This window comes from Tetrao urogallus (assembly GCF_951394365.1).
Source record: "Tetrao urogallus genome assembly, chromosome: 13".
Classification (NCBI taxonomy): Eukaryota; Metazoa; Chordata; class Aves; order Galliformes; family Phasianidae; genus Tetrao; species Tetrao urogallus.
Window position 1 is genome coordinate 8,851,418 of NC_136826.1, and position 19,800 is coordinate 8,871,217.

Here is a 19,800-nt window from a genome sequence, read left to right on the forward strand (position 1 = left end):
AAGAACGGTGGGGAAAACCAGGTCCAAAGGGGAATTAAAGTTACCTATGGAGTGCTCTTCCAACACGACAGTTTATCAGGGGCATTCTCTCTAACAAATTGTGTTTATTTGAAAACTTGACAGCAGTTGCATTGCCATCAAAAATGAGAAATTCTAACCCCATAATTACAGACTTGATTCAGGTTTTTGCCATTTTCACTGTTGTCAACACTAAGGATAAACCTCATCCTAACAAGGTGACCCATTTTCCGCTAGACTTTGTGTAGGACTTGAGTTGGCTGAGAAGATTTGTGTGTTTTGTGGATGCATCTATTACAGTTCTGTTTTAAGACGTGGCATTTATTCAGTGATTGCTATACCAAAAATTTGATAATGTTCAGCACTGATCTATTTTGTTTATGTCATTCAAATCAAATACACAGTTTGAGTTTCAATTATTTGTTTGCTTTAAAATAACGTTTTCCATAGAAAAATCTGTCCATATATGAAGAATATCCAAATTAGTAATTGCAAAAGTATCAAAAATAACTGAAACACTGCTATCCTTAACAAAAAGGAGGAATCCAGGACCAATGGAATTACTTATCAATGAAAGTGATACATAAACTACTTGCAGGCTGGGACTCCATGCACACCCAGTTTTGGGGAAGGATTCATAGTGGTCACTTAATATAGCTATAAGTAACCATGACATCCTTTTTTTTAGTTCAGAAACTAAAAATGGAAACGTGTGGTATGTATTAATTAGCCCATATACAACCACTTCATAGAATAACACATTTTGCAAAAAAAAATTGATTTGGAAATAATATATGAAGAAAATTACTCCCAGATACTACTTGGTGGTTAGAGTGAAAAGAGCAGAACGTGTCTTAGAATTTACTGCCATACATACATTTATTTTTATTTTTTACATATATGCCTTTTGTAATTAAAAGACATTTAATCCCAAGATTAATTCCCTCAAGACCACTAACTTTAGAATTTGAATATGTGGGCACTGAACTTGTTTGGAGGCACTAAACTTTCAACACTGAAAAAACACCTCACTTTTTATTTAAATTAAACTTTCATGGATTTAAAATCCAATTTAAATATTCATGACAAATGTGCTTCTTATTTAGGGAGAAATGCATGCATTAGAAGGCATGCTGATTAAATTTAATGTAGTTTTAGTGGAAACAGGTAAACACTTGATTAGTGGGCAGCAAGAATCTGTTTTAATTTACATTAAAGCTGCCTATTCTCTTTGAACTCCGGGTCTAGCTCATTCAATTTTGTGTTTGCTTCATATAAATAATTTTAGTATTGTTATGCTATTACTAATGACATTCTGCAAAATCTTATCACATATTTCCACACAGGGTTTATAACTTAAATATTAAAATGTTAAATGCAAAACAGAGAGGAAGAGTTATTTTTTGCTACATAACTCATTTTTAAATCATTCATCTTAAACTATCAGTGACTGCTTACCTGGAATTCTTGATTTAGCAGCATCTCTTGATTTTGCACAAACTCGCAGGTAACACACACTCAGTGACAATTTCTGAACATGCCACTTGTCAGTCAAACACGCACTACGTGAACCACATATCTGGTTAGTAATCTACCTGAGGCTCTTGAGGAAAAAAATGAGGAAGATGCCAAATTTACTTGTTGGGAATAGCCTGGAAATGCTTCCTCAGCATTTGTAATCCCCAAGATTGATTACTGCTTACAGAAGTCCTCCAAACACTAGAATCAGACAGTGCCACCATGGCTGTTATTAACTTACTTCACATATCAGAAATAACCTTGTGCCCTAACAAAATTGTTTGGCAAAAAGAAAATTTGAAACAAATAAAGGTTTAGAGGCCTCACTCAGCTACATGATGAAGATTCTTCATCTTCTAAGAGCTGATTCCTGTAAGATTTTTTGTCTTTACGTATCTATAAACTAATTCTTCATATAAAAGCTATCATAGCACTTGTTACTCTGATATGTTTTTGCTTAAGGGAAGAAAGCATGACTAGTCAAGCCTTCAAGCTAATCAAACTTAGCATTTCGGGCTTTGAAGTGATTGATATACACACTTTCTTTCTAGAACTTCTTTATAGAAGTTGAGAAAGATTTCATTAAAAATAGCTCTATAGAAACAGAGCTTGTTCTATCTATCTATAATAGCTCTGATCTTTCTGTGATAATGGAAATATAATAAACCCAATTAACAGTCATCTAGTGGTAGTTTCTAAATGGCGTCAATCAAGTACAAAAGGATATCGAGCTGGCTACCCCTTTTAGGAACATATAATGTAACCATCACCTTCATGTCCACAGGCATAATTTACATGTCATTTCACAAAAGACTAAAACCGTGGGAGGAGAATTATCACATTCAAAGAGTTTGGTGGTTGTTACAGTGCAGCTTGATGATACAGGTGCCTACAGTGGCATTTCAGAGTCAGAAGCAATAACATATTCATGCCTAGGCAGGCAGAACTTCCAGGAGGGAATAAAATCAAGACCCTGCAATATCCAACTAATGCTTTATTAATGCTTGGCATCACATTTTCTTGAAGTTTAAACTGGACTTTTATTGTCTTTCCTAGCTCTTGGGACTTACTTCATTTAAAAATACTTGCACCACACTGTAAAAGCAAGTCATCCAGTAACACGCAGAAGAGTAGAAAGCCCTCCAGATACTTGGGTGATCGTTATTATAGCTGTTAAGGGGTGGAGCTAGAATAGAAGAGCGAGAGTTTAAAATTGTGGAGTGACCTGTAAAGATTTCAATGCAAACCTCACATGATTTTCATTCCTACTTCATTGCTCACTTCTGAGATGTACTTTCGTACCTACCTAGAAATTTTTCACACAGAATCAAAGGGCCTTGCCAGGCTTTTCTCAATCAGGGAATTATGGCCTATTCAAGATCATAGAATCATAGAAGATGCCTACTGAAGCAAAACAGGTCAAGGAACAAACTTCTGTATTTTCAAACAAGTCAAGCAGAAGTCAAACAAGAAGCAGAAGTGCTCAGCACCTGCATAACAGGACACAAGAGAAGATACAAACAGCACTCCTCTTACTTCCACGTTGATGCAAGGCATCAGCACAGGACCATGGGAACAGAAACTTTATTATGACAGCCAAACTGAAGTATCCACTGAGAAAGTACAAGAGTCATCAAATGCCAGTTCAGTCAATTTGCCTCTTGGATGAGTATTATCAAATGCAGCACACCACTACAAGGCACAATGCATGCAGCTCTGCCTCACTGTACTGCGATCACCTCATGCTGAAAACAGACTGCTCCCACAGCAAAGCTACAACAAGCACGGCTGCTGACACTGCAGCAAGGAAAATGAGGTAGGGAGAAGTGAGGCGGGAACTGAGCTTACCTTTAGTTTCAACATTTTTTCATGAATTGAGGTGAAGAAAAAAAAACCAGAAAATATTATTGTTGCAAAAAGACAGATGCGGGGGCCTCTTATATGTTTTGAGTCTAGGAAAACCTATCAGGAACGGTCACTGTGATTCGCTTGTTCCTTAAGAAAGTCTTAAGCTTTTCTTGAAATAAATACGTAAAGTTCTGAGATCACTCATTTCTAATGGCTGCAGCCTACACGCAGTACACACTTCAGAGCAACGTGTTAACTGCATGCTTTCCCATTCATGTTAAGCATTTTCAAAGGCTTAGTGAGGATTTCTTAGGACTGGATTCCATTAGACTGACACACAGTAAGCCAGAACAGGGCAGATTAAGATTCTTCCTAGTTTTAGTTGTCCACTCAGAACATTTGTTTCACATATCTTTTTAATCCCATGCAAAGAACAGACTCCATAAATCTTTAGACAACCAGAAACTATATCTAGAGAAATGGAATTGAAGTGTATTGTGATAGGCATTTGAAAGTAGCCCTATTTTATTTAGATTGTAATTTGTGTAAATAAACAACCTGAAAAAAGCTCCAGTTTAACAGTGTAAAGTTACAATGCAATAGGTAGACAGGCAGCAAAGTTCCAGACTGCAGCAAAGGAGGATAAGCCCAAACTCAGCAGCAGTAGACAGAAACAAAAGAAAAAATCTGCTTACCCTTCAAACGCCTGAAGCAGACAGGAATCTCCAGCAAAATAACCTCACCTTCACTACCAATCCCTTAAATGAGATCTGAGAAGGGGTGGATCCTGGCTGCACCCTTTCTGGTCACCTGAGCTCCCCTGGGTTGGCCCTGCCTTCCCACCAGGTGCTCAATCACTGGTTCAGGCTGTGACTTAGCATTTCTGCTACATACCCCTACTAACAGATTCAACTAAATAGGAAAAAAAAATAAAACTTCAAGTACGTTTTCAGAATATCGTATGGCCTTCCCTTCCTCCTTTTGAGCTGCAGACTCAAATTAAATACTTAAACTTATCTTTACATTTTCTTAGATGTAGTAATGCATTTCAATCCCATTTATATTAAAATTTACTTTTAATAAAATTCCTTCACTTGCCCCTATCTTACTTATCTGAAAACAGAGAGGGTATCATAATTTGCTTTTGGAGAAGACCTAGTGAATATTTGTAGAGGTACAGTTTTACATATTTTTCTATAAGTGAAAAGGTTTTATTTACAAAACAGATCTTGATCCCAGTCAGATACAAGAATTACTTCAAAAGAGATCAATTTCATGATTTATTTTACACAATATGTTAAGAAAGCAAAGAAAACACTATTTGTTAGGACTGAAACAAATAGTCAGTTTTTAACAGTATATTGACGCTAAATAATAACAGGGCATTCGAAACGAAGTAGTAAGCTGGATTTTATCTATATGAAAGGCCTTATTTTCAGAGGAACTATGTTGAGTAAAATCTTATGAGGCAGAACTGAACTTGATGGCAGAGCTATTCAGTCAAAGTCATGATAGATTGTAATATAAGTAGATACAGTACTGGACACCTGCAGAGTACAGGGACATCAAAACTGAAGATATTTGCATCCAGCTGAGACCTCCAGAGGGAAGCAGCCAAGCCTACAGATAAGGTTTGACACATTTTCTATCTCATCATTTTGATGAAACTCTAATGAAATAATTTCACAGATGAATTGTGTTCACTGGAGACTCACTACTGCAGGTCAAGCACACAGTTCACCCTTCTTGGGTAAGCAGAGAAATATGAATAGCTGTTGTTGTCAGGCAGTTGTGTCACACATCCTCACGCTCCCTGAGAAGGTGAATGAACATACGTACATACCTGCATTTCAAACCAGCCCATAAACCATTGACGAACTCCATAAGGAATACAGCACTGTTAAAATTTCATTAATACCTGTCTGCATTGGATATATATATATATGTTTTAAGAATGGAAATTACTCTAGTCAGTGTACATCTTCTCATTGGCTTCTGTGAGCACATCAGACCTGACATCTGATCACATTTGTAACACGGAGTGTAGGACCATACAGCAACCCACATAAACAAAGTTATACTTAGGGATGGTAGGGAAAAGTGCTCCAATAGATGTAACAATGCATATTCAAGCATGAAGAAAGAAGGCATGAAATCTTTGCACAGAATCAGGAATTTGAAAATGAATACTATGTGCAACACGATATCAATGTTAAAAAAATATTTGCCAGGTGAGAAACAAACACGATAACATAGTAATATAAGAGTAAAATATTCCAGGAATAATATTCTGCATTCTTTGTGGAAACTGTGAAAGAGTATCAGGACTATGGAAGTCTGTGAGAAAGCAACTGTGCCTGAGGGATTTGCAAATTCCTTGCATTGCGATATGAGATTGTATCTTGATTAAAAAACCACAAACAACAAAATCTCTTCTCTGAAGACTTAAATTGATTTAACAAAACAATGACATGTTATTATGTATTGACTTCACACTGTTTCACTAGCCAGATCAGGAAAGATGATATAAATACACATTTTAATATTTAGAAGATAAAGCATCTTGGATGAAATGACAAAGGAATATTAAAGTAGGCAAGATTTGGTTTGCAAGGTTTGGCTAAATATTTGAATGATCATCTCTAGGGAAACCCAAAGACATCTTTTTCTTTGCTCCTGCACGATCAGGTGTAGAAGATTTGACTCAGGTGGTTTTTGGAGACCCAAATGCTCTCACAAATAAGAGGGTAGGATTAATCCACCAGGCAGGTAGTTTTAGATTTCACCCCAATCTCTCTTTCTTCTGATGGCTGTTTTTATTCTGCTACACGCATTCTGCAAAGTGGAACCTTTCAGTTTGGGACTCTGCATACCTTTCCAATACAAACAATGGATTTTAGCATCACCTATCAAAGTCTTCTTGTTTAAAGTGTAAGTTCAAACTCCAGCAATGAGTCAAGTCTCCTATTTTGTCAGAAATCAATACCTTTAATCAATATCTATTTACCATTGCAGTACTTCAGAAGCAGAATTCACTGGAAATTATCACCTTAGAGATATCTGTGCTAGTAAATTCCTGGCTTGCAAACCTAAAACTTACTTCAGAGAGAGGTTCTGAAGTTGAAAATATTACACACAAACGGGCTTGTTAAGAACACCCAATACTTTTTCAAAAACAGGAATATTTATTTTCTTTAGCAACTCTCACCTCAAGAGGGATCATCTTGTCTATGCACTGCCTATTGTGCAACTGAATTTAGATTTCATGTGCTCTGGGACAGAGAATGCATGATTTTTTTTAAAAGGAGATAATTTAGCAACGGCAGTATCTCATTGTGGTATAAATAGGGTAGGATAGCATCTTTATTAAAGACACACCCAAGAACTTGCATGAATTTTCAAGCTCTTTGGTGCTAAAACTGCAGGGAGTCTTCAGTTTTCCTACCTCTTGAGAGATCCACAATTTAAAACAAAAGACCAGTGACCCAGAAAAGCTTTATGTTTTCCTGCAGCATAGGCCAAACAGATTCAGCCACTGCTCTAACTGTAATCCATTAAGTAATTGAATGAATCAACCATCTTCTCATTGTAAGAATTACTTCTGAATACACTGCACATTACTATGAACTTTTCCACTTTCCAAAGGCACATTGCTAACACTGACACAAGCCTTCAGGAATGAGATTATGATCTGTATTGATAGCACAAGACACTGCTGACAGACTGTTCTGTGCTATACCCCTGAAGCAGTTGTGCCCATTTGACATATCCCATAGAGACTATTATACAGTGCTTGTATAACCATGGAAGGGGTGAACATTAGGCACCAGAATAGTCTCTGTAGTAAACAAATGCATACATTGTGCAGCTCTGCTGAACCTAGGACTCGCAGGGGATCGTTACATCCATCAGGACACGCGCTGTGGGATCGTATGTTTTGTGAATATTTCAAGCAGTCATCAAGGCCATGCTGAAGGGATAGAGAATGGTTCTATGTCCTAACATCTGGGTCAGTTACACAGGAGGTGAGAAACAGATCTGTACCCATTACTGTGACCAGAGCAAGTGGCACAGTACCACTAGGAGAGTGTGAGCACAGAGCTACTGTAACACCTAAAGTCCAAAATACTCATAACCTGAGAACTACACTGGAAAAAGAGAGAGTTGCTCAAATCCTCAAGGAAGAAAAACTGAACTTGGATTACTCTCATTTGGAGCAGGCACAGTAAGGCTAGAAATATTACGTTGTATACCAATGAATAAATTATTTATTCTTTGCCTTTAAAAAAATAAGAAAAAAAAAGAACCATAAAAAAATCCCAAGTGCCTGGAAGTAAAATGCTACATCTGATGTCACATTGACCATTACATATTGAAGTAAGATGAAATTGCATATTGCTTGTTTGTAAATACTTTTGGATCTCATACAATTTTGCAGCAAGTGTAGATATCTTTTTGCCAAGACAATTCCAAATATACAGAAAAGCCCCATGATTGAGGTAATATATATCAGCAAGTGATCTATATGCAAGCATAGAGAACAGATGGTAGCTATCTAAAGGATTATAAATAGACAACTCCAGAGTTTGGCACAAATTTGATTTGGGATTATGACAGAACTTTAGATTTCCCAGAAAAAAAGTACTTAAAAACTGTAACAGTTTTGTGCTACAACTGTTTCTGTTTCTGTATAAACATTTACTAGGAATAAAATAATTTAAAATGTTGGAGCCATTAAAGCTCCTCCCCACTTCATCCTTCAACACTCCCAGAGGAAATCCTCTCCAAGACTTGGATTCTTTTGCTTGATGCTGCAGGCTGTTCTGTCTCTAAATACTCAGCCTGGTTTTTTATACCCTCAGAAAAAACATCAGATTGACTGTGTATCTGAGCAAGATGAGATGCTGCGTGCCAATTTCAGAGAGCTTACATGTGAGCTCTGTTATCCTGGGACAAGTGTGATAGTTAAATTATTTCAGTTCTGATGATTCTGCAATCTGATTTGATTCTGAGCATTTCATTCAAGTTTGAAAATTAAACACATAATATAGCAATCAGAGGAGAATTTCAAAGATCTAATAATTTGTTATGACTTTTTTTCCACGCACTTTTTTATGCCTTATATTTAACCACAGGAAGACTATCAATATCTTCCAAGTGGATATGAACTGATTAGTAAGTTTTTGTTAGTACCCATAATCAATTATTTCCAAAGTAAGCCCCAATAAGTCAATCTTTAAAATAATCTTAACTCTACAAATTGATCTTATTAATATCTAGAGAAAAGCTTACAGACTTTTTGCATTTGTTGTTTAGATACATTTTCTCTTGATCATGTAAAATCATACCCAGTACTAACCACAAGATGACACTTTAGGACTACTGGAAAGAGATTATTATCTCAGCAAAATAAAATCATTTTAACAATGGAATAAACTGGGCCAATTATTAGGGATACAGCAAGTTGGAAGTTAGCCTCAGTCCTTTCTGAAGGGAATGGATTATACGTCTGCTGTGAGGCAGCCAGCCAAGAGCTGTATTGACCCATTGAGAAGGAAAGGAAATTCTCATTGAAGGGTCTAGACTTCTGTTATCAAAGCCATAAAATAAATTTATTTATGGAGATGAAAAACAACAGCAGTGTGCATAACCAGAAAGGATTTCATTTTCAAGGAGAATACTTCCAAACCAGACTCCTAGAAGAAGCAATGTGAAATAAACCTATCTGTGGAGCTGGAAATAAACCATACATTCAAAAAGCCTGTAAAACACTGGCACTTGTTTTGGTAAGTGTTCTTTCATTTCATGCTTCAAGTAAAAAAATAATGAGCTACACTCTGCCCATTGGGCAGCTCTACAGCAAGCTCTACAATCAGTATTGGGCTCTAACAGCAGAATTTGGTATTAGAAAATTCTTATTTGATACTCAGACTTCTTAGAAACCTACTAAATCTTAAATAGGTCGTTAACAAAATTTGAGTAAAAGTCAACCTTTCCACATCAGAAATATTCCCGTAAATATTGAGCATGCTGAAACAATCACCTGAAATCACTCCTAAGATTTCATCTCTTTTCCTGGTCTTCGGATCCTTTCCCGAAGTTATTTTACCCAAGGACGCCAGTAATAGGTAACAACTTAGACCCCTGGAGTTATAAGATGCCATACTTGTTGTATTTGAAACAAGCGCAAGTGCGTCCCCAGCTTGGCACTGCATGTCATCTCATCTATGAGGAAGAGGTCTGGGAGCAGAGAGTTTGCTTGCCTTAGCTGATCACTCAGTATCTGAGTTTTTCTCATGTAGCTCCTTGAAAAAAGAGATAAATAATACTTCCCTATTGTTAATTTCTTACTTTCTGCAGAGTTGGTTGCCCTGCTGAGGTGAGTGAAGAGGTAAGGCTGCTTAGGATTTTCTTGTAGTGCATCAGAAAGCTCAGTGCAAACGTATTCTGAGTATTTTTCCTGAGACCCGGCACCCGTAAGTCAGCGGTACACTCAGTGAGAGAGAAGCCAGTCAGTTCTTGTCAAAAATTTGAACGGTCATTTGAAAAACAAAAGCCAAACTCAGTAAGTTTCTTAGCTATGTAGAAAAGCTTAGAAACAAAGCAATACTGTATTTTCCTCAACAAACAGATTCCTAGATTTTAAGATTATTATTATTTTTTGCTGTTAATTTCAGTGCACTAGAAGGAAGAATTCCTTTCCCTATGAGTTTCATCCTTTTCAACAGCTACTGATTTTCTTCCTCCTCTGTTTCCTATCGGGAATAAACTATCATGGCAGTGTTTTGTTTATTTGCTTATGTACCTTTGTATTATTAATACGCTCTGGGAAAAGAGTTTGTTACTTAAGCACCATCTACTGGCTTTTCAGCAACAGAAAATAAAGGAAATAAAGGGTTTTCTCTCGCATTCCCTTTGTATTAGCCTCAGAGTTAGAAAATTGCTGTTGCCAAAGTTAGGAAGCACTTCCTCCACAAAGAAAGTGCAGAGGACACAGAATGCTAACATAGAAAAGAATACAACGCAAACAGAAACAAATGTATTTGTGTAAATATTACTTAAGGCTGAAAACTTACTATTTTTAACTTTCTGCTTCATGCAATGTACCATGAGCTGAGAAATGCATTTCCTTCCATCCCCCTTCTCACCAGTTTAGAGCTTAATACTGTTGGTGTTTGTCAGTCAGTATTTGTCCTGCATACCTCAACTTCACCTATTTTGCCCCTACTACCTTTGAGAAAGATTGGCACAGGCACAATACACACTTTGAACATTTAGGTCTTCACAAAGATTTTATAGACAGACATTGTAGTTTCTCAGATCTAAGTGAACACTGCTGGTCAAGAATTGAGACTATGTTTTTATAAGAAAGCTACATTTTCAGCTGCTCATCCATAATGCCTTAACTGTTTGTGGCCAAATCTCACCAATGATCCCTCTTGGGCCATAAACACTCAAGCAGAAAGTCTGTTTCCAAGTGTTTTAATTATTCACAGTCCCAATAAAACATAAGCACTGTCCTCCCTGAAGTCTCCAAGTATATTTTCTATCTATGAACTGACTCAGATTCCCATTAATTCAGGCACATCAGTTACTGGTTGGGCACACAGTCACATTTGGCTCTGTGGTAGATGAGCTCTTCTCAATGACAGACTTTTTTCTCTCCAGTAATTTCAAAGGAAGCCTGGCGTGATTATCCATCCATTTTATTATTTTTACCAGGCTTGATCAATTTCATGCCACTGTCTGCTCAATACTCAAGTGTAAGGTAAAGTCAGAAGTCTCTGATTTGGAAGAATTCCATATTAAAAACTTGTTCCAACAGATTACTGAAAAAACTTTGAAAGGCTTAAAAAAGATATCCAGACTTGCAGAAAGGCTGAATATGTCCAGCATCACTCAGGCCCATAGTAGAGCACCATTGTAATTTCAAAAATATCAGAAGTTTATCTCAATATACACTCGGAAATGATGGATTTCCTTTTGATGTGATTTATTTTCTTGGAAAGACAGGAATGAGTTCTCATTGCAATTTCACAAAGTAAAATATTTGGTGTAACTCATGTATGATGTGTGATGTCTTTCTTTGGCTTCAAAATAAAGATTAGCAAGCAAATAAACCTCACCTCACCAAAAAAAACAGGAATTCTAGTCAGAATTGAGATGCTTATTCATTAGTATGGTATACAGACATTTATTACATGAGCTTGCAGGAGGCTTTTAAATTTTATTTTACTGATCAATCTTTTTAATCGATCAATTGACAAAGATTTTGCTACTAATTATGATCACAACAATTTTTTGTGAAAGGTCAAATATTACAGCCTGACCTTCAGCAGCTGTCACTGAAACAGGTACAAAAAACAAAAAGATTTTCAAGTTTCAAGGAACAGGGCACCTGTAAGAAGAACTAATAATTGTCAGGAAAACCTTTTATGCCAAATTTCGATTAATTTTACACACTTTCTTGAATGAAGTTAATTATTAAAACACCAAACTACTATTCATGATTTAGTACATCTTGATGGCAGCCTGATTTCTTTTACGAGAATCTCATTCAAGAGCAACAGAAACAACAACATGAATTTTTATCTAAAAAAAACCAACAAGCAACCACCCTCACCTTCCCCCAGCCCCCCAAATGGGAGTTTTATGAACTGCATGGTGGAATTCCTGCATCCATCAATTCTGCTGCCTCAAAATTCTAGCATGCTAATTGTGCTCCTCTATACAGATAAATGCTTCAGAATAGGAAGCAAGGAGAACACAGCATCTGGATAATGAAGAAATTCTAGTCAATCTAGAAGTTAGGCAAAATCATAAGGTTGAAACCAGTAGTCTATAAGAAAAGTGTAAGGACATCTTTAAGATAGAGACAAGTGGCCAAAGATTCAGCTAGAAAGCTACATGTTTATACTGCATTAGTCCCCTCTGTCATCTTGTGCACTAATTCAACGTTGTCCATACCAACACACTTTCTTTTTTATTGTCTTCAGAGAACACATTTTCAATTCAGACAAGGCACGGTTCCATTAAGGTTTGGGGAAATGACTCTTAGCAAGTATCGATAAGCTTTTCTTAGATTGATGCAGCATCTGAAATTCTTTGCTGTAAAAAGACGTGACCCAGGAAATCTATAAATAGTGGGAAAAAATGTGAGCAGGGAGCTGCTAAGCTAGCCAGAAAAATTACCTGACATCAGGCTTTAAAACAAATACAGGTTGTATCTAAAAACATTTTTCATACTGAGAATAAATTGTGAATGTTACGGAAGACTAACGGCACTGATGTGTTAAAAGAAAATAACAGATTAATGAAAGAATATCCCTCAATTTCTATTAAACATTAAGGTTCATCAACATCTTCTAGATATCAGAGTCCCTTTCCTTCCCATTGATGAAGGCAAGGAAGAACTACTCAAGAAGTTTTCTGACCTGCTCTGTGTATTGCAGCTCTTGTGACATCATACTTTACTGGCTATTAGAAAAGTGAGGGATGAGATGGAATTGCAGTTTAACCTGGTATATTGTATTTTTACAATCTACTTAATTGTTTGCCTAGAAACAAACCTATCTTCCTACATTCCACATGCTATTTGAGTAAAAGTATCTCCTACAGACTTCAAGGTCCGTAAGTAGTGTTTTGGGTCATTCATTAGGTCACTTTGGTGGCTTAGTTTCTCATTGGATAATTAGGTATTCAAAATTAAGTACTTCTTTTATACACATGGATAACCTTCAGCTCAAGTACATGCATAAGCAAGTCAATTCTGCCAGAATTTAGAGGACAGTACAGAAGAGGGGCACAAAAAGCAGTGCTATCTAAAGACAATATATTTGAAACAGCCAGTCAGAAAGACCATCCTACATATTGTTTATACTGTGTCAAAATATGGACTCTATTCATAAAAGCAAATTATTTCTAAGAGACAGTGGAAGAAAATAATGACATAGTGCTGTGTAAAATGGTTGCATGAATTACTTCCCTTTGGAAAGTAAACAAGACTGCATATTATCAAATTAACTGGATTAAAAGACAACAGGCCAAGAGATATCCATGTTCACATGTTACCATATAGTCTGGGAAAAGTTACCAAGACTTCTAAAATACCATAGGAACACCCTGAAAAGCCTTATTAAAAATTAGTCTGTTATAGATGGAGAAATATTCTGAAAGAGCATAGTGGGAGGCAGGGGAGGAAGCAGGATGGAATAAAAGCCATTTTTATATACTTTCATAACTTATCTTTGTGTCAAGAAAGTGCAAGCTTGCATTAAAAATATAAAAACACATTTGAAAATGTGTTGTGGACAGTGGTAATCCAATCCATAACTACTTTCTCTGGTTATAGTCCTTCTTATGCACTCCCTGGTAATTATTCATAATTTTTGAGAAGCCAAGAGAATATACAGAATCGTTCTATATTGGAAAACCCTACAATTACATGCCATAAGCTCTATGCCAAACCATAACTTCCATTTGGCCCAAAGTGAATTAAAGCTAACTGAAACAGTAATGGATTAAAGCAATCTTCACTAAACGTTTATGAAAAAAAACTAGCCTCGTTTGTGAATTTTGCTCCAAGTGTTCTGCCAGGACATGAAGGAAGTTGCTTTTACAACATTAAATCCCAGAAACTGTAAGAATCAATTAAAAAAATAAAAAAAAATTATTTAGTTTATCCTAGAATCTACAAAAGAACAAGTAAGAATATAACCTAATTTTCATTATTATTCACAGTTTTGCCACCTGATTTATATCAGCTGTTGGAGTACTGTATCTAGGCCTGGGGCCCCCAGTACAAGACACAGAGCTCTTGGAGCAGGTCCAGAGGAGGGCCACTATGATGATCAGAGGGCTGGAGCACCTCTCCTATGAAGAAAGTTTGGGGGAACTAGGCTTTTTTTAGCTTGGAGAAGACAAGGCTCCAGGGAGATCTCATTGTGGCCTTCCAGTACTTGATGGGAGCATATAAACAGGAGGGGGAACGGCTGTTTATGAGGGTGGACAGTGATAGGACTGGTTTCAAACTGAGACAGGAGATTTAGGTTAGATATTAGGAGGAAATTTCTCACAGAGACTGTGGTGAAGCACTGGAACAGGTTGCCCAAGGAGGTTGTGAATGCCCCATCCTTGGAGGCATTCAAGGACAGGCTGGATGCGGCTCTGGGCAGCCTGGTCTAGTGGTTGGCATCCCTGCACATAAAAGGGCTGCTGAGGTGATCTTTGAGGTCCTTTTCAATTCAGGCCATTCTGTCAAATTGAAAATCTGCTCTATGAAATTGTTGTACTAAGGGGACCAGGAATAACTCCGAGCAGACTGCTGAAGTACAGCTATTAAGGATACGACACAAAAGCACCCTGAAGAACCAAAAATTCAGAATGGGTTGAATTGACATATGGGTTGTTAGAGTGGTATGGTTAGGTTGCAGTTGGACTTCATGACCTTGAAGGTCTTTTCCAACCTAAACAATTCTATGATTCTCTGATCAACTTCTACTGGAAATGAAAAATGTGATTATTTTGTGGTTTGGTTTTTACTCTTTAAATTCACCACAATTGCTGTCTGAATGCTTATTGCCCTTAGAAAGACAGAAACATACCCAGTTTATTTCTGTCATCAGTAAATAATACTTTCAATAAATCTCTGAAATTTTTACACTCTCCAGGAATTTAAAGAAATGACAGCGCAATTCCCAGTCGCTTTGTTGAAAGGCTAAGAAATAGGCAGAATTCAGAGCAATTTTTGATTTGTCTGTCTTCTTCCTGTCTATTGAGTCTTCCCTCTCTTTTCCCCTTCTCCTAGAAAGATGTTTGTAGATTAGAACCTATCTAGGTTAATATCATCAGCTTACAAAAATCAGTGCAAGCTTTCCCTTTTATCTTAAACAGTGCCTCAACAGTGATTTAATTTGGATAATGACTAGATCTGAGCATACAAAAAAGAAATAGACTAATACTAGTTCCTAATTAATTTCAAATAATATTTTTTCATCACATACAACACTTGTACATGAAAGTCAAACTAGCATGCCTCGAACTTGACAATTGCAATATATATTTCAAAAATAACATGTGAAGTATTATACATATCATCAAAGAAGGCAGGGATGCACCAGGAAGAGGGAGCTGGCCTTGGCTTCAGGGCCTTCTGACTTCAAGAGCTCAGATCTTACCGTACTGCTACTTAGAATTCCCACAGACTTCTTTTTGTTTTAAACTGCAGTAAACAGTTGCTGAAGCCTTAATGAACCATATGCTCAGGATAGCAAATGTTCCACTAAGAAAAGTGGCAAGTTCATTTACATTTTTCAGAAATTCAACAATTTGGAATGAAGCATGAGCTGACAGTAAAATGTAAACATCTCCTTCCAAGAACATAAATCAAATTTGTGACTTACTGTACATTTCATGCTGAAGGACTGCCTCAGAGTAGCATCACTTCAAACATTAAGGGTAAGAGCATTTCAAGATTCTCTGGGCTGGAATTGTGAACTGATGACAAGGAATTTCCAGATCAGTGATTTAGTTCTTGGTAATTCCATTAAAGGTTCCCTTTGTCATGCAGTTATGACTGTCCTATTATTTCCAGCAGAAACTCAACACTGAAGCCCTTGCTGAACAAAGATTTGCTCCTGTTTCACTTTTTCTTTTATACATTATTTATATTCTGTATTTCAGTTTACACTGAACTATGACTCTGGACTTCTTGCCTTTTCACTTGTATGCCTACATGCATAAGCACGATGGTTGCTTGAAGTAGCAGCTCATATTTCTTCAGAGGTGGTACAAGCAATCTAAGATGCAGACTGCGATTCTATCTAGTCCAACCATTGATTACCTGTTTGGTTTCTTTTGTATTCTTTATTTATGCTGTATTTACAAGTAAACTCCCCAGGGTAGGTACAATCTCTCAAGCCATTTTTACAGCTCCTAGCACATGCAGATTAGTTCCTAAAGTAGCAGTAATGATTTCCTGTGGTTGCTATCTATTGGAATCAATCTGAATGCTTCCAGAAGAGGTCACCATTGCTCAGAACTTCCCCAGATTACTTTTCCTATAAAAGCTGTTTTTGAAGTGAGAGCTCAAAGCTAGCATAACTAATAATTCACTGCAACAAAACACAAAATAGATTATTTATCAGTAAGGAAAAGTGATTTATCTAATTAATTATTGCCTTATTTTGGGAAGTTAATGAAATAGTTTTGGCCTTGTATAAAGATAATTTATCATAAAAGATAAAATCTCTGAACTAAAGCGAACTACATAATTACTAGATTAACTGCATATCAGCAGCAATTTGTTTATGAAAAGGGTACTCACTTTTATTTTTGATAGAAAAAATCTTCCAATTTTTAATAATTAGATTTGACAGCAAAAACTTTAAAATAAAACTCTCTCGATTTTCATATTTACTAACTGCAGCTTCTGTATCCCTCCAGTGTATTTATAACTGCTTTGATTTATACAAAGTTAAGGATTTCACTGTTACTGGGTAAAAAACCAACACTAACTCTTTCTGCTATAGAAAGGAAAGCAATCACAGAATGAAATCATACAAAGTAGCTACTTGAAAAACAGAACGCAGTTAGGAACTGTAGCTTCCACAGTGAAGGACAACAGTAAAGTAACATGAATGAAGCTATTAAATCTCATGTTCTAGACAATATTAAGACATATGGATCACAAAATATCTACCCTGGAAGTCTCCAATTGTCTCTGCTCATCTTCATGAATACTTGCATTGGAATCCTCAGAATCACTGTGACCAAAGACTGTTTGAAATTTCTTCTCTGTAAATAAGCTTACATCCTTCTTGGCTGGCTCTTTTGCCTCTTTGCTCAAGTTATCAAACCACCCATCCGTTCACAAGCCATTTATTTTTCTCTCGTTTAGTCTTCTACTTTAACTTGTACTTTTCTCCTATTCACTGTACAGCTTCCACTTTGGGATATTAGTGATCAAATTCATTTTCCCTCTCCTGACATCTTACACCAGATTCTCAACCTTGAATCAAGGCTTTTGCTCACCAGAGATTTAACTATTCAGTATTCACACAATTATTGCTTCGGCAAGTTTTTCTATGTTTTTTCCCTAATTGTAGCTGACCACTTCCTCTTTAGTCTCCCACCTACTCTCTTCTTGCTAACATCTTAGCACAACAGCAACTTCTTCTCCAACATAATTAGCAGCTTTGCAATTCCTGTCTCTCTTGTCTGTTAGGGATCTGTTATGTCCTTACAATATCGTTTTAGATGATATTTGTTATTTTCTTCAAGATTTATGCATAATGTAAATGCTTCAGTTCTTGTGACAGCTCTCAGAAAACAGTACCACAGAAGTAGAGAGAGATGCAGATCCTGTGTCAATCAATGTAAGATCAGTCAGAGGTAACAGCAGCAATACAGGCTTCAAAAAACACTTTCTCTCTCCATTTTACTCTCAAGATAGTTTAAAATTACTGAACCATAGAATCATTTGAGTTGGAAAGTTTTTAAAGCCATCACTCCAACTCCCCAGCAATGAATATGGACATCTACAGCTCTATCAGATCTCAGAGCCCAGTGAACCTGCCCTTGAGTATGTCCAAGGATGGAGTATCCACCACTGCTCTGGGCAACCTGTGCCAGGCAGAAATAGCTAGGTGATGAAATTCATATCACCAAAATTAATTCCTGTATTCATGTCACAAAACAAGGCAATCTCAATCCTGGCCAGCAAACGGTTTCTTTTTTTTTTCTGCTTGTTTGTTCTTTTTATATTTGTGAGGATAAGGAATAATTATGTATACACCTGCCACAGCAAAGTTAAAGTACCTGCCAAACTCTTCACAATATAACTGTGTATGTGGAAAAAAATTTAATCTAACCACATTTTATTATGCATTTGTTTATCAAAAATCTGTCAAGCACATCTATCCCACCAGAGTGCAGACCTGATAGGTAAGAACAAAAATAGGTAAGAACTTTACTTTGGTAAAGTAGCCTGCAGACTAACCGTATTGCTGTACTTAACAAATGACTTACATCCTCTGCAAGGGCAAGAGGAAAAAAAAGAACATTAACTCTGAGTGAATGAGATTTATTTTATCATTTTAAAGTTTCTTGAACCAAGTTTACAAAGTGATTTAGTCTACTATTATTTATTCAGTCCTCTCTCAAGGACTATCTGTTATAGCTTGCTGCATAAAACTGCTCAGATTTTTCCCCCTCTATTTCCTTTATGGCTTTCTATTTGAAATGTTTAAAGAAACTTCACTTTTTCAGGTATTAGTTCAATGAAGGCAGAGATAAGCCCAAACCAAACTAATCCCTAGCAGGTTCATGAGTCCACACAACACCATTTAAAAGTTAGCTAGAAAATTCCAAAAGATCAAAGATTTAGGTCAGCCCTAGATTACCATTTATCAGGTATCTTGTAGCCTAACTTTATCTATTAATTTGCCTATTTATTCTCAGAATTTGAATTTAATGTCCAAGTACCTTAAAAAGTGGTAATGAAACCCCTATTTCTGTACTGTCACTTGTTCAATTAGAAATCAAAATTGAAATCTTTGTGTATATAAAGGTTGAACTTGGTTGCCTTGAGTCTTGTATTCTTCTCCTCAGTATCTGCATCTGTAAGCCACAATATGGAGAGCTGTGGAATGCTGTTCCGAAATGTATTTCCAAACTCTTTAGATCCAGTTTTCAAAAGATTTCTCTTTATATTTATATAAAGTACATTTAATTCTCTACCAAATGGTAAAAAAAAATTCTACATGGAACTTTTAGAAGGATATAAGGGATTATAGGAAGTGGAAAAGTCACATTAGCTCCCTAAATTACTATTGGAAGTTTCAGAAGTGGATCATGATATACTGTATTCATGATGGTTCATAATAAGATTCCATATCAATAAGATGCTTATGCTCATCAGCACTCTAAGAACGCAGGCAGGAGGATCAAAGGAAAAAAAAAGAATGACTGAACTCCCAGTTTTAGTTTAGACAACTCAGTTTGAGATTCATAACTCTTTTCTGCCTGCTCTTATTACCTTTGACTTCTCTTAACTATACTATTGACTACATTGTCTGGGCAATGCTAACATTGAAGTTTATTGGAAAATAAGACCTTATGGCTTTCTTATTAAGAGCACGTTGTAAGCAACTTATTGTTAGTTTGTTAACCATTTCAGAAGTTTCCTAGACAGAACAGAATTGTCATTTTTGAAGTTTGAACACAATAATGCAGAATCTGCATTAAAAATCTAACAACACTGGGTCGTGATCAGCTTGACAGCCATTTCAGAGTTGTCTGACATTTGTCTGTCAGCAAGCCAGCATTGTTCCTAATTTCTTTAGGATCTCTGTGGTTCCCATCTCATACCACAGTGTTTTGTCAGTGTAAAACCACAGCTGCAAGTAACACACCGCA